Raw genomic sequence first — 17,235 nt, 5'->3', positions numbered from 1 at the left:
ATAATGTTTAATCAAAGCCTCTCTGGAAAGCTGTTATTGTCCATGAGCTCTCATAAATTCTCACTATCACCTCCATGTTAAATACTAAAGCTGCCCGGGGTATATTGTGCACTAATCACCTGCAACATTGAGTTTGAAAGAAATTATCCTTTTTCTTTCCCTTCCCTTTCCACCTGAGCAACCTAAACCTCCAAAAACCCCATGTGGAGGCATTTTTAGCAAGAAATATTGCTGGAGGGGAGCGGGTCACCGCCAGCTTTTTAAGTCGTTTTGGGTGTATCTGCCTTAAGCTTGGGCTCCCCCCACTTTTCTTTGCCAGCATCCAGAGGTTGGGTTATCCATCCCCATCACGGCAAGCGAGCAGAGGACGAGCACTCCTGCATCTGCACGCCAGAAAGAGATGGAGAGCCGAGTGTCAAAATCATTTGCACTCGGAAAATTATAAGACTCAATTAACTCCTGGGTTTCTTTTTTTTTTTTTTTTTAGTTTTTAATTTCCTTTAAATGAGTTAGGCAATAAGGCATGACGGGGGGAGGCTGGAGAGCTGCAATCATACCTGTGGGGTGAGCCTTAAGAGCCGAATCCTTCCCAAAATTACTTACCCATAAAAACCCCTCCCTGAGGCCACAGGATCAGGCCCGTTAGGGCAATACAGGATGAGCAGCGGGGGGAATTGCCCTGCTGGCCCCATCTGCATGATGTCCTCCTGCCCTTGTCCTAGGCAGCTGGACTAGATGATCATTGTAGGTCCCTTCCAACTAAAATAATCTCTTCTCTCCTCTCCTCTCCTCTCCTCTCCTCTCCTCTCCTCTCCTCTCCTCTCCTCTCCTCTCCTCTCCTCTCCTCTCCTCTCCTCTCCTCTCCTCTCCTCTTCCCTTCCCTTCCCTTCCCTTCCCTTCCCTTCCCTTCCCTTCCCTTCCCTTCCCTTCCCTTCCCTTCCCTTCCCTTCCCTTCCCTTCCCTTCCCTTCCCTTCCCTTCCCTTCTCTTCCCTTCTCTTCCCTTCTCTTCCCTTCTCTTCCCTTCTCTTCCCTTCTCTTCTCTTCTCTTCTCTTCTCTTCTCTTCTCTTCTCTTCTCTTCTCTTCTCTTCTCTTCTCTTCTCTTCTCTTCTCTTCCCTTCTCTTCCCTTCCCTTCCCTTCCCTTCCCTTCCTTCCTTCCCTTCCCTTCCCTTCCCTTCCCTTCCCTTCCTTCCTTCCCTTCCCTTCCCTTCCCTTCCCTTCCTTCCTTTCCCTTCCCTTCCCTTCCCTTCCCTTCCCTTCCCTTCCCTTCCCTTCTCTTCCCTTCTCTTCCCTTCTCTTCCCTTCTCTTCCCTTCTCTTCCCTTCTCTTCCCTTCTCTTCCCTTCTCTTCTCTTCTCTTCTCTTCTCTTCTCTTCTCTTCTCTTCTCTTCTCTTCTCTTCTCTTCTCTTCTCTTCTCTTCTCTTCTCTTCTCTTCTCTTCTCTTCTCTTCTCTTCTCTTCTCTTCTCTTCTCTTCTCTTCTCTTCCCTTCTCTTCCCTTCTCTTCCCTTCCTTCTTCCTTCCTTCCCTTCCTTCCCTTCCCTTCCCTTCCCTTCCCTTCCCTTCCCTTCCCTTCCCTTCCCTTCCCTTCCCTTCCCTTCCCTTCCCTTCCCTTCCCTTCCCTTCCCTTCTCTTCTCTTCTCTTCTCTTCTCTTCTCTTCTCTTCTCTTCTCTTCTCTTCTCTTCTCTTCTCTTCTCTTCTCTTCTCTTCTCTTCTCTTCTCTTCTCACCAGCACATTTAGCTGCAAATGCTGTCATCAGCCACTAGGTTACCCTGGAGGTATCCATCAGCTCCATGCTGGTGTCTCCTTTGATACCCATCGGCTTTGGTGAGCATCCTCAAGCTGGAATAAAACCAGGAGGGTCCCTTGGCTGCCAACACGGCAGGGAAAGGACTCGAGGTGGTGGAGAGGAAAGGGGATTAAATTGGGAAATGGTTTTTGAATGCCTCCAAAACTGGCATAGGAATGAAATGGAAAGAAAAGACAAAGCTGGTGCTGGAGCAGAAGATTTTTTCCCTGCCATTCAATAATTTGAAAAGTTAGGCCTGAAGGACAAGAAAAAAAAGAGGATGAGAAAACCCAGCCCATATGGTTTCCTAATTTCTGTAGGTTATCTGAAGAGATGATCTGGCCCAGTCCTTGTGAGTGTGTTCACCATAAAAAGAGGGCTACAAATAATAGCAACGTACAGGAGGTGACATCTCCAAGCCTCTTAGGAGGCTAATTCTATAACAACATTAATTCAACGTAATGCATTCATGAATAGAGATTGGGCTAATGCAGGTTTTGAAAGTTAGGCAGCTTATTCTTGCCCATCTTAATTTAACTAAATGCCTAGTCTTGAAAGGCATCGTGATTCCAGCTTATTTCAGCGCTTTCCTTGGAAAAAATCCCTTTATTGGTGCTTTCTCCCTTCTAGCTGCTGGGGTTAGCTCCCCAGCTTAAACTGGCACAACTCTTTATTCCTAGGCTTTAGGCTCAAACCCAGATTGATCATTCGATAAATAATCTTGTGCACTCGCTTTCCAGGGAGCAGCAGGCACTTCCAGTGCCAAACACAACAGGCTCAGAAAACTTCCACTGGGAGCAAACCCAGGGCACTGCCTGTGAATTTGAGAGGCTCAAAAATTTGTAAGAAATGGGAAAAGAGCAGAGTTTAATCTTCTTGCAGAAGAAAAAAAAAAAAAAAGGTGGAGGAGAAAATAGCTGGTGTTGGCCACAACTGCAATATGGATCCATGCACGAGGATGAAGGATTTCAGCTTGGAGAGGGTCATGCTGTAGGCCAACAGCAAAACCAGGTGCCCTTGGGGTTGCTGCAGCTCTAGACATCAAAACCAGCTAATTTGGGGTCATGACTTGACGAGACCAGCTCTCCTCTCTGTGCAATGCCCTTTTATTTTGGGGGGGATGTGGTGTGATCACCCCATCCTTCTTTGGTGCCACCAACAAGGCTTGGAAGAAACCATGGGGGACAGCAGTGGTTGGCACATGTCATGGGCTCGTCAGGCATCAGCACGCGTTTGGGAGAGCTGCAGCTGCCAAAATCCTTTGCTCAGCGGGAGCACGTTTCCATTCCCCATTCCCAGCAAGGGGGTGGATGGATCCCCCTGCTTGGGAATCCCCAGGAAACCATCTCAGCTGAGGAGCCACCGCCAGGCAGGGAGGGGTCAAAAGACCTCAAAAATGGGACTAAATAGAAAAATCAAGCTAATTGTGCTCTCCCCCCTTTCCCCTTTGGTATTTAGAAGCCTCCCTGCTGATTTGAAAAAAAAAAATCAAAATAAATTCTATAGGCTGAGGATGATAATCCTTCAAAAAGTACATGTATTTTTTTTGCTTTAATTTTTTAGAGATCGGACACATTTCTTTTTTCCCTGCCCACCTGTCCGAGGCACATCTAGACCGTGCATTCCTCAGGCTGCTGGCAGCAACACAAACCTGGGAGATTAAATAAATAAATGAAAAGGAAAGCGACTGACCTGCAGTGGAAACATTTCTTTCTTGCAAGAAGACAAGCACACCTTGTTTCACCCTGACCAAAAGGTTTTGTTTTGCTTGGCCACTTCCCTTTCATTTGCTTTTAAGTTATTTGTGCTTAAATTACATTTGGATGTGTGGGATCTCAAACCCTACCTTTGGAAACCAGAAGTGCAAAACTCTGGGATGCTCACCCTTTTTTTTCCCTCCCTTATAAACTGTTTGCCGCCTGCCAGCCAGATCGGTGGATAACTCCAGCCAACATGAGGTTGGGCTGAGCATCCACTTGACTACAAGATGCTGCTTTGTCCACCTGGGGAATTGCTCTTCAAAGGTGCTTTCCTCCGCCAAAGGGACCAGCTACAACTTTTCATCTTCCAGTTTTCTCCCTTTTTGCTTCAAAACTGGGGTAAGACTGAAAATTGCTTTTTTTGCCCTGCAATTACCTTCAAGCAGTTGGCTTTAATCCCCCATTAATGCATATTTTTACCCCAAAGCCATCTAGCATCCCTGGGCCAATCCAACCCAGGGGACAGGGGACAACCCCCTAAAGCAGATTTCGGTGCCATTCCTGGCATCGGCAGGAGCTGGAGGTTTTTCAAGGTTGCCTGGGTGTAAGCACGAGCATATTTTAGCACATAGTTTCTAGGCGACCGATGACGCTGCCTTAATTACAAAAGCGGGGAAATAATTCCGACTTCGGAGCCAGAAGCAGGAGAAGATGAACAAGCAGTGATAAGGCCCTACCTCAAACACAGATAACTTAAAAGATTAGCCAGGCAGACAGGCCTGGTGCCCACCGCTGAATTGAAGTCAAATAGATGGCTTAATGCCGGCATCAAATTAAAAAAAAAGTTATTTAAGGATTTAAATCTTGAAAGACCTCATTTCCCAGCTGGCCTCCTAATGGAATTCATGTTAGTTTGGGGACCAGATCCTGCACGCAGCAAAACGCATCCATCACAAGAGCATTAATATAAAGCTGCCGTAATGCATCAAGAGCCTTTGTATAATGTGCCCGAAATGGAATAATCAAGAGCAGGGCCAATTCCCTTTTATATACAGAAGCTTTTTAGAAGATAGAAAGCAAAGGTCTCTCCTACCACCCTCTTGACCCCTGGGGTCTTTCAAGAAGTCCCTCTCCTGCAAACATCGTTGCTCTAGACCCCCATTAACAAGCCCAGGACCTGTGTGTCTCTCTCTGAGAGGCACTACATTTTCTATTTTTTTTAATTAAAAATTATTTTGGGTAGGTTTTTGGTGACTCTTTTCCTTAAGTCTTGGGATCTGTCTTCCCCCCTCCCACGTGGCTTTTCCAGGTGAGAGTCCAAAAACCTCTTGGGTTGTTGGGTACTGGGTGAACCCCTGGAAGTCTTTGGCATCTTGATCCTGAGAAAGAAAAATGACTTTTTTTCTAAATTGGCTTTAAAAAATATAGTTCCTGGAAGCACGGTTTGCAAACCCATCCAAAATTCGCCATCTGACCATCCCCTGTGCCTCCGGCCTGCGTCTGATTACGAGGCAATGATTCAATTTAATAATATCTAATTTTTATTGCAATATCAATAAGGAAAACTGCCAGTCAGCTGAGCAGTTCAGAGTGTATTAGCGCATTAGCCTCCTCCAAGCGAGAGCATCCTTAATGCTTGGTGATGGAAAAGCAATTGGGTGCTAACAGCATCGGCTTTGACATCGTGTTAGAGCGGAGCCCACAGCCAGCGCCGGGTGGGGGAAGCTCAGCTGGGGACATCCGAAATGTTGCTGGGGTATAATTTAGAGAGATTTAAGCAAACCTGACTCAAAAAAACCCCCTTGGTCTGAAGGTAAATCTCAACCTGCATTTCTGAGCTGCCACCCAGGGGTCTAAAACTGGCAGATTTTCCAAACTCGTCCGTTTTGCAGTGAAGACCTGAGCTTTGTGCTCTGCTCTCGCCTTGATCCACCTCGGCATCCCTCTTCCTCTAAATCTGAGCTGGGGGAGCTTGGCCAAGGTTAGGGGAGAGGTTTTTTGGCGCAGTTTTGGGAGGCATCAACTTTCTCGTATCGACCAAATCCCCTTGCTCAGCTGCCTTGCAACGAGAGAGGGATGGAGCTTCGCAAGCTTGGACTTAAGTAAGGTTTCCTCCATAGCTTATCCAGCATCCCTGAGTGATTTAAAGGATTTAAAGGTACCTGAGTTATGACAGATCAATGGACTTGGATAAAGAGACCCTCTTCATCTCAAGCATAAGAAATCCGATATTCCCAGAGGCAAGAGGCTTTCGGAGCTTGATGGATCTAGTTGGATCTGGTGGAGCAAATCCCAGGAGCCTAAAGGTTTAAATGCCTTAAAAGTTTAAATATTAAAAAGCACAGATTTATTACACAGAGTGACCTTTAAAACTTGTCTCATTAAACTACATCTTCTGGCCCTTCTGGGCCTTGGTGCCTCTGAAGATGAGACTGGGAAGTTCAAAGCAATGAGCAAAAATGGTTAAAAATGTCACCATTTTACAGACTTTTCTGTAAAACTGAAACTTCAAAAAGGAAAAGAAAAAGTGTGTTAATATCCCTGTGGGCTTCTCCATCCCCTGGAATAATGTTTTCTGTCTCTGTTATTGTTTTTCATTTGAGGAACTCCCCCAACAAGGAGGAAACGCTTCTGCCCCTGCTGCACCAGTGTGCAACACGACTTGCTCCACGTCACGCAAAAAATAGATATAATTTTATACTGCCCATGTCCCTGGAGAAGCCCACCCCCAGAGAGGTTTGGGGGCACAGGGGAACAGAGCATCCCTCTAAGGTCTGTCTAAATCCCTGCCCACCATGGTGTTAATCAGAAAAAAAACCCCAAAACACATTAAAATGCTTAAATTCCTTCTGCGCCCGGCTGCGGAGAGTCACGCGTACACGATGGAGGCCAAATTACTAATCTCCCGGGCGTTACGTGTGCATCCCTAACGCGAAGCGAAGGGTGCGATCGAATTAGGGGCAAGACGAGAGATGGAGTTGCATCACCCACGCGGAGGGATGGCGAGGACAGGATTGATCCTGCCGCTTCCCACCGCTTCCCTCCCCAAATTCAGCTGAATTATGCATGCTGTCTGCTCGGATTAGCCCTACGTCGAGGACCCTCAGCGAGGGGATTTGCAGGAGGAGAGCAGCCGCGGTGATGCAGGATGGCAGGAGTGAGCTGCGAGAAGAGCCTTGGGAGACAAAAATCTCCCTAAGAGTTTTCAGAGGGAGTTTTACAGCACATTTCGCTTTCCCTGCCGAGATCCCAAACCCCTCGACTTTTAAAAGGGCTTTTAAGATGCGAAGTGTTTATCCAAGGTCCCAGCCGGACCGTGCTCCAAGCATGCCGGGGAGAGTCAAGAAATAAAACAGCTCTGCTCCGCGCTGGCACAGGCTGCCTCAACTTATTTCAACTTTTTTTCTCAGCTATTTATGGGATTTTTTTTCTCTAGGGCCAAGGGCTCTATCCTGGCCGTAGGAACGGGGCCAAGCGCTCGGGCTGGTGATGTGCCAAGTTGGCTGAAGCACTTTAAAGAAGGAATTTTGCGTCTTTAAGAGGAGTTTGGCACAAATTTACAGCGATGGGGCCAGTTGGGCACTTTGCGAGTGAAAAATGGCTTTGACTTTCTTATTCTGCTCTGATAACATTAAAAAAAAGGGAATTTTAGCAACCTTCAGATGTTCCATTAACTGCGGGATTGAGTTATGCCGTTTGATATTAATACACATTTTTAACACCCGGTGTCATGTAGCTGCCTGTTTCTAAATTGAAGCTTTTTGGAGTTTCACGAATCTCCAATTTCACTCTTTCTCATCCTAATTTGGAGCAAAAACACAGTTTGAGAGGCTGGAAATTTCAGCACTACAGACGGTCTTGTTTATGGTTAATTTTAAATAACAGTTTGCAATGCAGATTGAACAGGGATTGGAAGGGGGAGGTTGTTTACTTGCTCTTCAGCTCAGTCCCAGGTATGTCTGTCGCTGAATAATTAATCTACAATTAAAAAAATAGTTTGCACCAAGTTTGCTGAGTGCATCTTCATTTTTATTTTCTCACCTGCGCCCAGAAAAAATCAGGAGTGTAATAAAATAATGTGATAACTTCCCCAAATGCAATTTGCTGCTCTTCCCCGTAAAATCAATCTAATTATAGACACACATATTAACTGAATGTCACAATCATTGCAGAGGCACCTGAGCCTCAATATTTAAGAGCAGACACAGCAAGGGGGGAATCTCTTCTGCAGGCAGGGCTAGGGGCTGGTCTCAGCTTGCTTTCATGACATGTAATTTTGTGTCCCTTGAGCCCTAGAGAAACGGGCTTTAAGCCCTGACCAAGGGGCTTGTATTCAGAGTATGTAGAGATGAATTTGCATTGGTAATTTTGAGGAAAAGCTTGATGGTTGGAAAGTTTCAGTCCTTTTTGCAGCGAGACTTGCAACTTGATGACTGCAAAAAGTCATTTGATGAGTTTAGAAGAAAAGGTGGAGAAGGGGGATTAAAATCCAAGCCCCAAACCCCCAACCAAGGAGGCCGAAGTTGTCAATTGATTAAAGAAAGGAAATCAGGCTCTCCAAATGCTATTTGTTTAAACCGCTGCAGAACTCCCTTCAGCATCGTGCCAAGCGGCTCCATCAGTGATTAGGTATTGAAAAATCTCGGTGTGGATCACACTGCTTCAAAACCTTATTTTCCAAATGACTTTCATTAATATCGTGGGCCGTATCGACAGCAATATTGTGTTTTCCCGTGGCCCATGGCATCTGGATTAATCAGAGCTGAGTAAGCATCTCCCCGATGTGCCCAGGAGGCTCCTGGGGAGTGGTACCACCGGGGATGCTCAGAGGGACCTTGTTGGGTGCAACCCAACGACAAATTCCCTTTTATTCCCACCTCAGGAGAAAAGATACAGCTCAAACAGCTCCATGTTTGCCTTTCCCTGCCCCTGGGCTTTCCTTAGGACATGGGAAGGGAAAAATGAAATCTTTTTCTCCCCCAGCCATCTATCAATGTGAGGCTGGTGGGGTTTTTTGGGGGAGAAAGGATGTAATTCACTGCAAAGGGAGGGTAAGGGAGGGTAGGATAGGATAGGGCAAGTCAGGTGGGGAGATGTAACGAGGTGTGGGGTAAAAAGGGCCATAAATCTTTCTCCAGCCCATTGCTGACATCCTTAGGCACATGCCGGGCACATAGGTAATTTCAGCAATTTGTCCAAAATGGGGCTCCAGCACATTGTTGGCTGCCGGCGCCGAGGGGAGCGTTGGGGTTTGCCCAGGGAGACTGCGCTGCTGCCGCCAAAACCCATCACCAGGCCCCCAAAATCGGAATTATCCACCACAGCCCCTGGTCTCCCATGGGGGATCTTGCGGTGTCAGTCACATCAGAGGTGTGTGGATTCTCCGGTGTCTGATAAGGGTTAAACTCACATTAAAACTGCCCTTCTGCCGGTCTATTAAATCGGTGTTTTCACTGAAATGAGTAGGACCTTTGGGCCAAATCTGGAGCAAACTGGGTTTAGCACTGCGGCTGCATGGGAACAACTCTGCAAATGTAGAATCACAGCTCCCACTCACCACAGATCAGCACCTGCTGAAAACCTCTGGCTTTCAGTGAAATTGAAGCAGACTCTTTGCTTAATCTGATTTTTTTTGTATTTCCTTGAGGCGCAGGACATGCAGTTCGGGGAGATCTGGGGGGAGATGTGTAAGCTGTTGCTGATTTTCAAGAGACATTCATTCAACCACCCACACTAAATATTTTCAACAGGTTTATCCAGAGGGAGCAGTGAGAGTCTCAAGACACCTGTAGGAAATTATTTAGGGTTTCAGCCAGCTCCCTGGCGAAGCATGAAGATGAAAGCGGCTTGGCTAAAAGCCAGACCAACATTTGGGGGGGGGGATTTTTTAATTTTTTGTCACTCCACGTCAATTTGTCAAAACTATGCAGAAGGCTCTGACCAAAAAAATCGGGGGCGGGGGGGGGAAGTTGGAGCAAAGCTGGGTATGAAAGTTGTCTGGCCCCTCGCCAGCTCATGCATCTGGTCTTTTTTTTTTTTAAGATTTAACCTTCGCACTGGTCACGGTGGGGATGTTTCCTGCAGAGCATCTCATCCCAGCGTAGGCAGAGCCTGTTGGTTTTACGCTCTTAGATTAATCCGGCATCTTTCTCTGGCTCTGATATAAAGAAATCCGCTCCCTCTTTGTGGAAAGAGTTATACGAGGGATGCACAGAGCTGGATTTTATTTGAGCTCCCTTTCAGACTTTACTAAGCAAATGAATTGCAGGAGCACAGAGAGAGGAGAGGGAAATCAATTGGGTAGCATGGCTGCTTGCAAGGACACAAGCGCTGGTGCGTACCTGCTCCGAAGAAGACCTTGACACTTGTGAAATAGGGTGATTTATGAACCCTATGAAACTATCACTGCATGTAATAAACCCCATACAACCCCAGCTTGAACTTTATTTTGCTGTATTTTAGCAACTCACTGGTATTCAGAGCAATGTAGAGCATCTAATTTGCTGGGTAAGAATCTGCAGGAGCCGGTCCTTCAAGTTTCCTGCTTTTCTAGGTAGAGATAAGTCAAGCCAGGACTTCTATTTCCAGGTTGAATTGCTCCTAAAAAGTCAGTCTGTGGAGGTTGTGTACCCAGGGTGAAGATCTGCTGCAGCCTAAACGGCATCCGTCACCCTTATAACGCCTCATACCCAACCTGTCGGGGGATTTCTCAGTGGCTGAGAGCAGACAGCCGCGATGCTCTGGTCCTGATGGAAAGATGCAACAGGTCCGGCACAAATAGATCAGGCATAAACCACAAAAATTTGCCTGCTGGTTCTGCATTCATCCCTGTTTCCTTATATACCCAACTCCTCTCCCAGCTAAAGTCTCAGTGTGCCTCTCTGCCGTACCCTTGGCCATATCTGAGCGCAGGTAGCACTTTTTTCCCCTTTTCTTTCCCCAAGACAGCATGTGAAGAAGACCATGCTTACATTTGTAGCTATGGAAACCATTGATCGCTGCTAATGAAGCCTCCCCATCCTCCTGGACCGGTTTGGCTGTGTGCAAGGGGTATGTGTCGGATGCGGTGGGATATTTTCCGGCAGGATCTCACCATTCCTGTGCTGGGGCTGGGTTTTGCAGTGAGGGCTCTTGTGCAGACACCACCCGCCCCAGCCATCCGCAGCCGCCAGCTCTGGATGCCCAGGGCTCTCCAGCATCCTCCCAGTTACCAAGGTGTTTGCTGAGATGACAGAAACCAGGATGATTTCCACCAAAGTCTTCCACCAATGCTTTTGGCAGCAGCTTGCTTTCTGCAAGGATGCGGGCAAATTCTGACCAGTTTTGGGACTCCCTCAGCCTGACAAATCAATGCACTTCAACAAATACCCATTTAGGGACCAATTAATCCCCAGGAACAACCCATTTTGCCTTGATGGAGATGGTGGGCGTCTCCATCTCAGCTCCCGCAGCTGATATTTCTACCTATCTGGTCTCGCACAAAACCTCCTTCCAAGCCTTAGCTCCTTCCTCCCATCTCTCCCCAGCCTAACCTCCACCAGCCACTCCAGTCTGCAGCTGCTTGTTTGATTTTTAATTATTCTTCATTATATTTAAGGCAATTTTGCAAAAAAAAAAAAAAAAGTTTATGGCAATTTACTCTGCTTTGTAATTAGAGCCGGTGATTAGAAAATCTTTCACTTCATGATGGAGTTTTCCTTTAAAGAGAAAAAAAAAAGAAAAAATCAGAAAAGGGGAATAGAAAAGGGCCGCCAAAAGAGCTCAAAGACTAGAATTAAACAGATTATATCTCATTACTTCCAAATGGAAAGGAAAGTTACAGCTTATTAGAGCATTTGCATCTGCAGCTGGGCAGGAGGGGAAGCAAATTCCCCCCACAGTAGCAGGCTCGGGCGTGACAGCAGGTTGCAATTGGCTTTGGGGGGCTGATATTTTTCCAAGTCTTCTGCTCTTAGTAGGAAATAGATGACTTTTTTTTATCGGTTTATGTTTCTTTTGTTCTGCCGGGCCGACTTTGCAGATAAATGCCACCTTGGTTTCAGCCCACTTAAAGGCCAAAGCTAATTAAATAACGCATCCTACAGCCTCCGCATCTCCCCTCCCCGGTGTCATGTCTAGATGCTATTCATGCACAGTGCTCAGGGAGGAGGATCCCAATGAGGGAAAGGAAGAAAGGTTGAATTTGGGCATCTTAAAATGAGTTGTTTAACTGGCCTAGGATGCCTTTTGGTCCCAGCTGCAAAACCACAGAAATTCGGGTGAAAACATTCAGGTAAAGCGTCTGTTCAGGCACACGGCATGCATCGGTGTGGATTACAGGGCTGTTTGGCATCCTGCCCTCCTTGTCATCCCTCCCATGCAATCAGGAGTCCATCTCGCCCGTATCAGCGGCTCGTCCTAATGCCAGGGGAGGGCTCCAGCATTGCTGTGCTGTTTATTCATCCCCCTGACAGGTTGTGAAAGTGTGAAAAAGCACGTTGAGCAGAAAAGGGAGGGTTTGGCTTGCACCCTCTATGGCTGCTCGAGCATCAGTTTAGCACACAAAGCCTTGAGGGGTTTTCTTTTCCCAACTGTGCATCTCAGGGAAGACTTCTCATTATATGGGAAGAATCTCAGGAGATTTATCCTGATGGAAAAAGGGTTTTGGTTGAGGGAAGGATGAGCAGAGCTGTCTCCTTGAAGGGGCACCCGCGCAGCAGAGATCCAACGCAATCATTGCACACGTAGACTGAGCATCGTGGCATCGCCGGCTGTGAAATCACACATTGTCAGCAGAAGCGCTTCCTTATCTCCAGGTTTTGGGGAGTTTTCAGCATGAAATTTTCTTTTAGAGTGAAATCTGAGATCTTTTATTTGCCTTGGTCGGTCCCAAAAGCATCGGGAGGGGAGCTGGGCAGGCACACGTGGAGCTCTCTGCTCCCCAAACCAAGGCTTGGTATCTCAGCATCCTCTGGGTCTTGCCGGTCCTTGGAGAGCGGATGATGCTGAACTCTTGGTGCGATGCACAACTCCTACCCATCCAGCTGCTGACCTTAACAGAGCAAGTCAGAGCTGGAGACAAATACAGGCAGACAATGAAACCCGCTTAATTGGAGCTCAGAATCGCTATTGGCGCCGTCGTCTTCTCTTTTTTCCCTCTCCTAAGGAATTTTTTCATTAGTGAATAACAAAAATTATTTAGGTGCTTGACATCTCCAGAGTGGTAGTGGATTTGCAGCGTGCATTAGCTGGAAAGTTTATCCCAGCCCTTAATAGGCTTGAAGAGGGATGGATGCATTTTGACTAAACCAGGGGAGCTGATTGCTACCTAAATAACTAATTCATCTTCATAGCAGACACCCGTCAACAGCTAGTAAAAAGGAGTTACACCCAAGGTCGTGCCAATTAGCTGTAGAGGAGAGCTGCAGTGTAGGGTACTTGGAGATGCAAACAGCTCGAGATGCACATAGATGCTTGGAGCTGGAGTACCTGGCTTGAGAGGGATTTCGGCTTTTCCACGTAGGCGGATGCAGCTGAGCTCCTGTTAGGGATGCTCCAGGTCAGCCCACAACTCTGTTACAACTGACTTCAGCTATTTTTAGTGTTGGGGAAGAGAGGGTGGAAGCCTGGAAAGGTTTTTGAGATGTAGAGGAGAGGGTTACTTGGGGCTGCCTTGGAAACACTTGAACGAGATGAGATGCAAAAGCTCCGCTTTTAAAGGTGTGACAGATGGGAGAGGAAATGAAACTGCGTGAGGATCTAAATGGGTCACGGCAAAAAAGCTTTGCAATAGTTTTTAGTGTCATAAGGGATCCATAGAGCCTCCTGCCCACCCGTATAACTCAGCCCATTGAACTCCACCGGAGCGAGGGCAAGACTTTGGCTGCTTTCTAATCTCTTCTATAAAGGGGGAAAACAACCATAGTCAAGATTGAAAGGTCCTAAAACCCCAGCGCTGCCTTTGCAGTCACATTTTCTCCTTCGCTGGGGACATTGCAACAAGGCGGGCGAGGAAAAAACATGTCCAGAGCCCAGCTTTGGGCAGGAGGTCACAACAAGCCCCAGATCTGTCCCACCATCCCCATGCACCCCAAACCCATCCCGTTGTCCCCACGCACGCTCTCCAGAAGAGAATTTTCCCAGCAATAAGTGTGAGCTGTCACTGTAACAGCCTCCCGTGGCTTGTGCTGCCTTGTGATTGAAGCTTCCATTAACTTGCATTTCCCTTTTATTTTTTCCTTTTTTTTTTCATTTTTTTTGCTTGAAGCTTCGCTCGCCTTAATTTGATTTTTTTTTCTTAAGCGCTGTCGCCACCGCTCTCTTTTAATAAGTAGTTAATCAATTCTGTGGAGTTGCTGCAGCCCCACTGCTTCCAGCCATGCTAAAATAGGATGCTCTGATTAATTTCCCCCCCCTGCCCCGTTTGTTTGCCGGCAATTTACTCCAATAACTACACCCTGGTGACTTGGGGGTACATGAATGCATATTTCCGAGGTGCTGATGTTTTGCCCCGTGGCTGGTGATCGACTCTGGAGATGATACATTTCCTGGGTGAGGCTGGGGGTGATTTGGGGTGGAAGCACGCTTGGCGAAACGCAGAGGGCTGGCTGTAACTTCTCTTGCCTGCAAGTGTTGTCTAGGAACAACAACAACAAAAAACCATCAAGAAAATAAAACCTTATTCCTGCTTTTTAAGGGATTTTTTTGGTTAAGCTCTTGAGCTGTCCAAAATGGGGACAAGTGGTGTTCAATTTTTGTCGGTTCTTTGTTCTGTGCATGTTTTCCCTTTGCTTTCTCGCTGGGGTCACTCTACTATTCATCACTTTCTGCTCTTGCAAAGCCCCTTCGTGCAGGTGGGAATATTATTCTGGAATAGAAACATCTGGAGACAGTGGTTAAAGGATGGGATCTGCCCCAAAAGAAAGCAAAACTGGGCTTGCTGCTAGAGCCCATATGGGAAAATCACGGCTGTGATCCAACAGATCCTGTCATGCAGTGCCCTTGCAGCATGAACACACTGCAGATTTGGAAAAGGGACTAAACCTGTCCTATTTTCATGTAGGAAAAGGTGAAATTGGTCAATTGAGCGAGTTACGATCTATTATTCAGGATAACTTGGAAAGCTTTGCAATTTTTTTGAGGGAGGAATTAGGTTCTGTATAGCACTGGAGTAGTTAATTTTCTACAAAAACCCTGAAAGCCTATCTTCAAAAGATAATAAAACTTGATCAGTTCACCTGGGTTTCCATTTTAATTCACTCTAAAAGAGTACTTAAGCCTTCCTCCCTGTTTGTGAAGACACCTACTCTACATGCTCGTAGCACGCTGGATAATAGACCTAAGAGTTATAACTTGGTGATAAAAATAATGCATAGATAATGGAATAATTATCAAATGCTTCCTCTGCGAATGCAAATCGGGGTTTTCCCTGTGTGCTGGTTTTCCCCCACGTACAGATTTTTACAGCCAGGCTTTTGACCAAGCTGAGACATTACGTGGAAAGGGAGCAAAGCAATTAACAGGCTTTGATAAGGCTGAATCTCCAGCCGAACCATTTTGCAAGAACAAGGAGGTGGAGGTAGCCACGTGGCACGTCAAGGCTCTCCTCTATCAGTGTGACTTTGCTGGGGAGACAGAAGCTGATTTTTTGGCACAAAAATAGGGAGAAACCAGCCATGTGAGTCTACTTAGTCTACCGCTGTGCTAAGAGCAAATCTCAACAACCCAGGACCAAAGCAACCATCGGTTGGGCTCCATCATTCAGCCCTATCTTCTCAACTAAACATCACCATTTCTGCCATGTTTCCTCCCTTCCCTGCTCCAAAAAAAAGCTCAGCGTCTCAGGAAGGATCCAAAGCCTTCGTGGTTGGCTTGAAGCTTGGCTGAGGCTACAGATGTATCTCTTGCTTCCATCTTAAACACCCATCTTCTTCCATCTGCATCCATTACAGAAGAAAACGTGGGGTTGTTTTCAGAGTGTACGGACACGCAATGGTATTCCTAAAGGTCTGTCATTTGGTGTTTTCTTTTCTGGGTGATTTCTAGCTATTTGGGACCCCCTGGGAACGCATCTCTGTGTTTTAAAGGGTAATGCTCTTAATATAAAGAGTGGTATTTAGGGGTTATGAGTATACTATACAGAAGAGTGTTGTTACAGTCATTTTTAATAAAGCCTTTATTCTAATATAAATAACACTTATAAAACTTAAATGAATCCATAGAGCTGGTGGGAAAAGGGACAGGTTCTTTGCCAATTATTTTTCTTCAAAAATACTTCAAAGATAAAAAAAAAAAACAAGAAGAAGCAACCCACTCCATTCATTTATTTATGAATTAATAAAAGCAAGAGAGAAATAAGCAGTTAACATGCATAGATTTTGAAATCCAGGGGGATTTGGGGGATAATGTAGTCTGACCTCCTGCCTCCCAGCAGCGGGTTTCAGGGAGGAACACCTTCACCGCCGCTGCTGAGCTCCGGGGCTGCAGCCCAGCCGCTCTCCAAAGGGCTTGTCTACACACATGGGCCTGAAAACCCACGTGCGGACGCTTCTCGGTCCAAAAAAAAAGCTCCTTTTTGGCTTTTCCCCCCCCTTTATTTCTTTTTTTTTTTTTTCATTTTACCTAAACTAGAACTCAGGAGAATGACAAACTTTTTCCCCCCCCTACAAAAACTCTTTTGCAATTTGCTCTAGAAAAGCTCTTGTGCTTTAAATGCTTTAGTATTTATTAAACCTCCATGTTCAGACAATGAAAAGATCCCTGCATGCTGATTTGCACAGCAGCAGATGAGGGTTTCCCCACGTGCCTGGAGCATCTCCTGCAGCGGGCGCATCCCTTTCTCGGTGGGAGTCTCGGGGGAAATTGGTCCTACCCATATTGTGAGCAGGACACGAGGGATTTGACCTGCATTAAGTTCTCTTTCCCATGTTTGTTCCTTACAGCTGGACTTTGCAGTTCAAAGGTAATTCATAACCCTCTTTTCAAATTATTTTACAGCGCTGGGAGTTGCCCTGAAACATGAGAAAATACTGCAAATAGGCAGCATGTTCGCACTCAGTTCATCTCATAAGATAAATCAGATCTAGACTTTGCTGAGCCAAATCAGTCTGTGGGACTCACTACTGCTGGGTGAAAGAAAAAATTAACAAGATTCCATTTTTTTTTTAAGAAAAAACTTTTAAAACAAAACATCAGACAACTGTAAGGGATAAAATCCATATGCTGCAGGTTTTAAATGCTGGAGAGGAGGAGAAATAAAATACATATGTGGGAATATGTTTTTTGCCAGGATCATATTTCCATTCTGTGCAATGATGGAGCTGTTTGTATTTGCTCTGAAGCACAAGTGGATGCTCTTTGCATGGGATGCTTTTCTGGTCTGGCCTTGGAAATGCTTTTATGTGCATCCTGCCCTTCACACTGAGCCTGAGGACCTGCTACTTCTCCCAATTAGGATCAGAAAGCCTCAAATGAGGTTCTTAAAATGCGACCAGCTTCGAAACCACAGCTGCAAATCCTTTCTATGGTCACCGAGATCCAGAGTTAATTTAGAAGAAACTCCACTGCAATGGTAGTGCAACAGAGCCCGATGTGCCTCAAAGGTGAGCTCAGCATCTTGGGTCACTCGTTTGCTCTTAATTTCAAGGTAGAGGGAGAAATTTTAATGAAAGGGGAAGATGAGAGGCAACATTGTTACCTGGGCCTGAATCTTTTATATCTCTGACAGATTTCGCTGAGGTTCAACCCACACGTTGATAAGGCTCCCCC

This window comes from Ciconia boyciana, chromosome 20 (genome assembly GCF_034638445.1).
Source record: "Ciconia boyciana chromosome 20, ASM3463844v1, whole genome shotgun sequence".
Taxonomy (NCBI): domain Eukaryota; kingdom Metazoa; phylum Chordata; class Aves; order Ciconiiformes; family Ciconiidae; genus Ciconia; species Ciconia boyciana.
Note: the sequence above shows the minus strand (reverse complement) of the source record.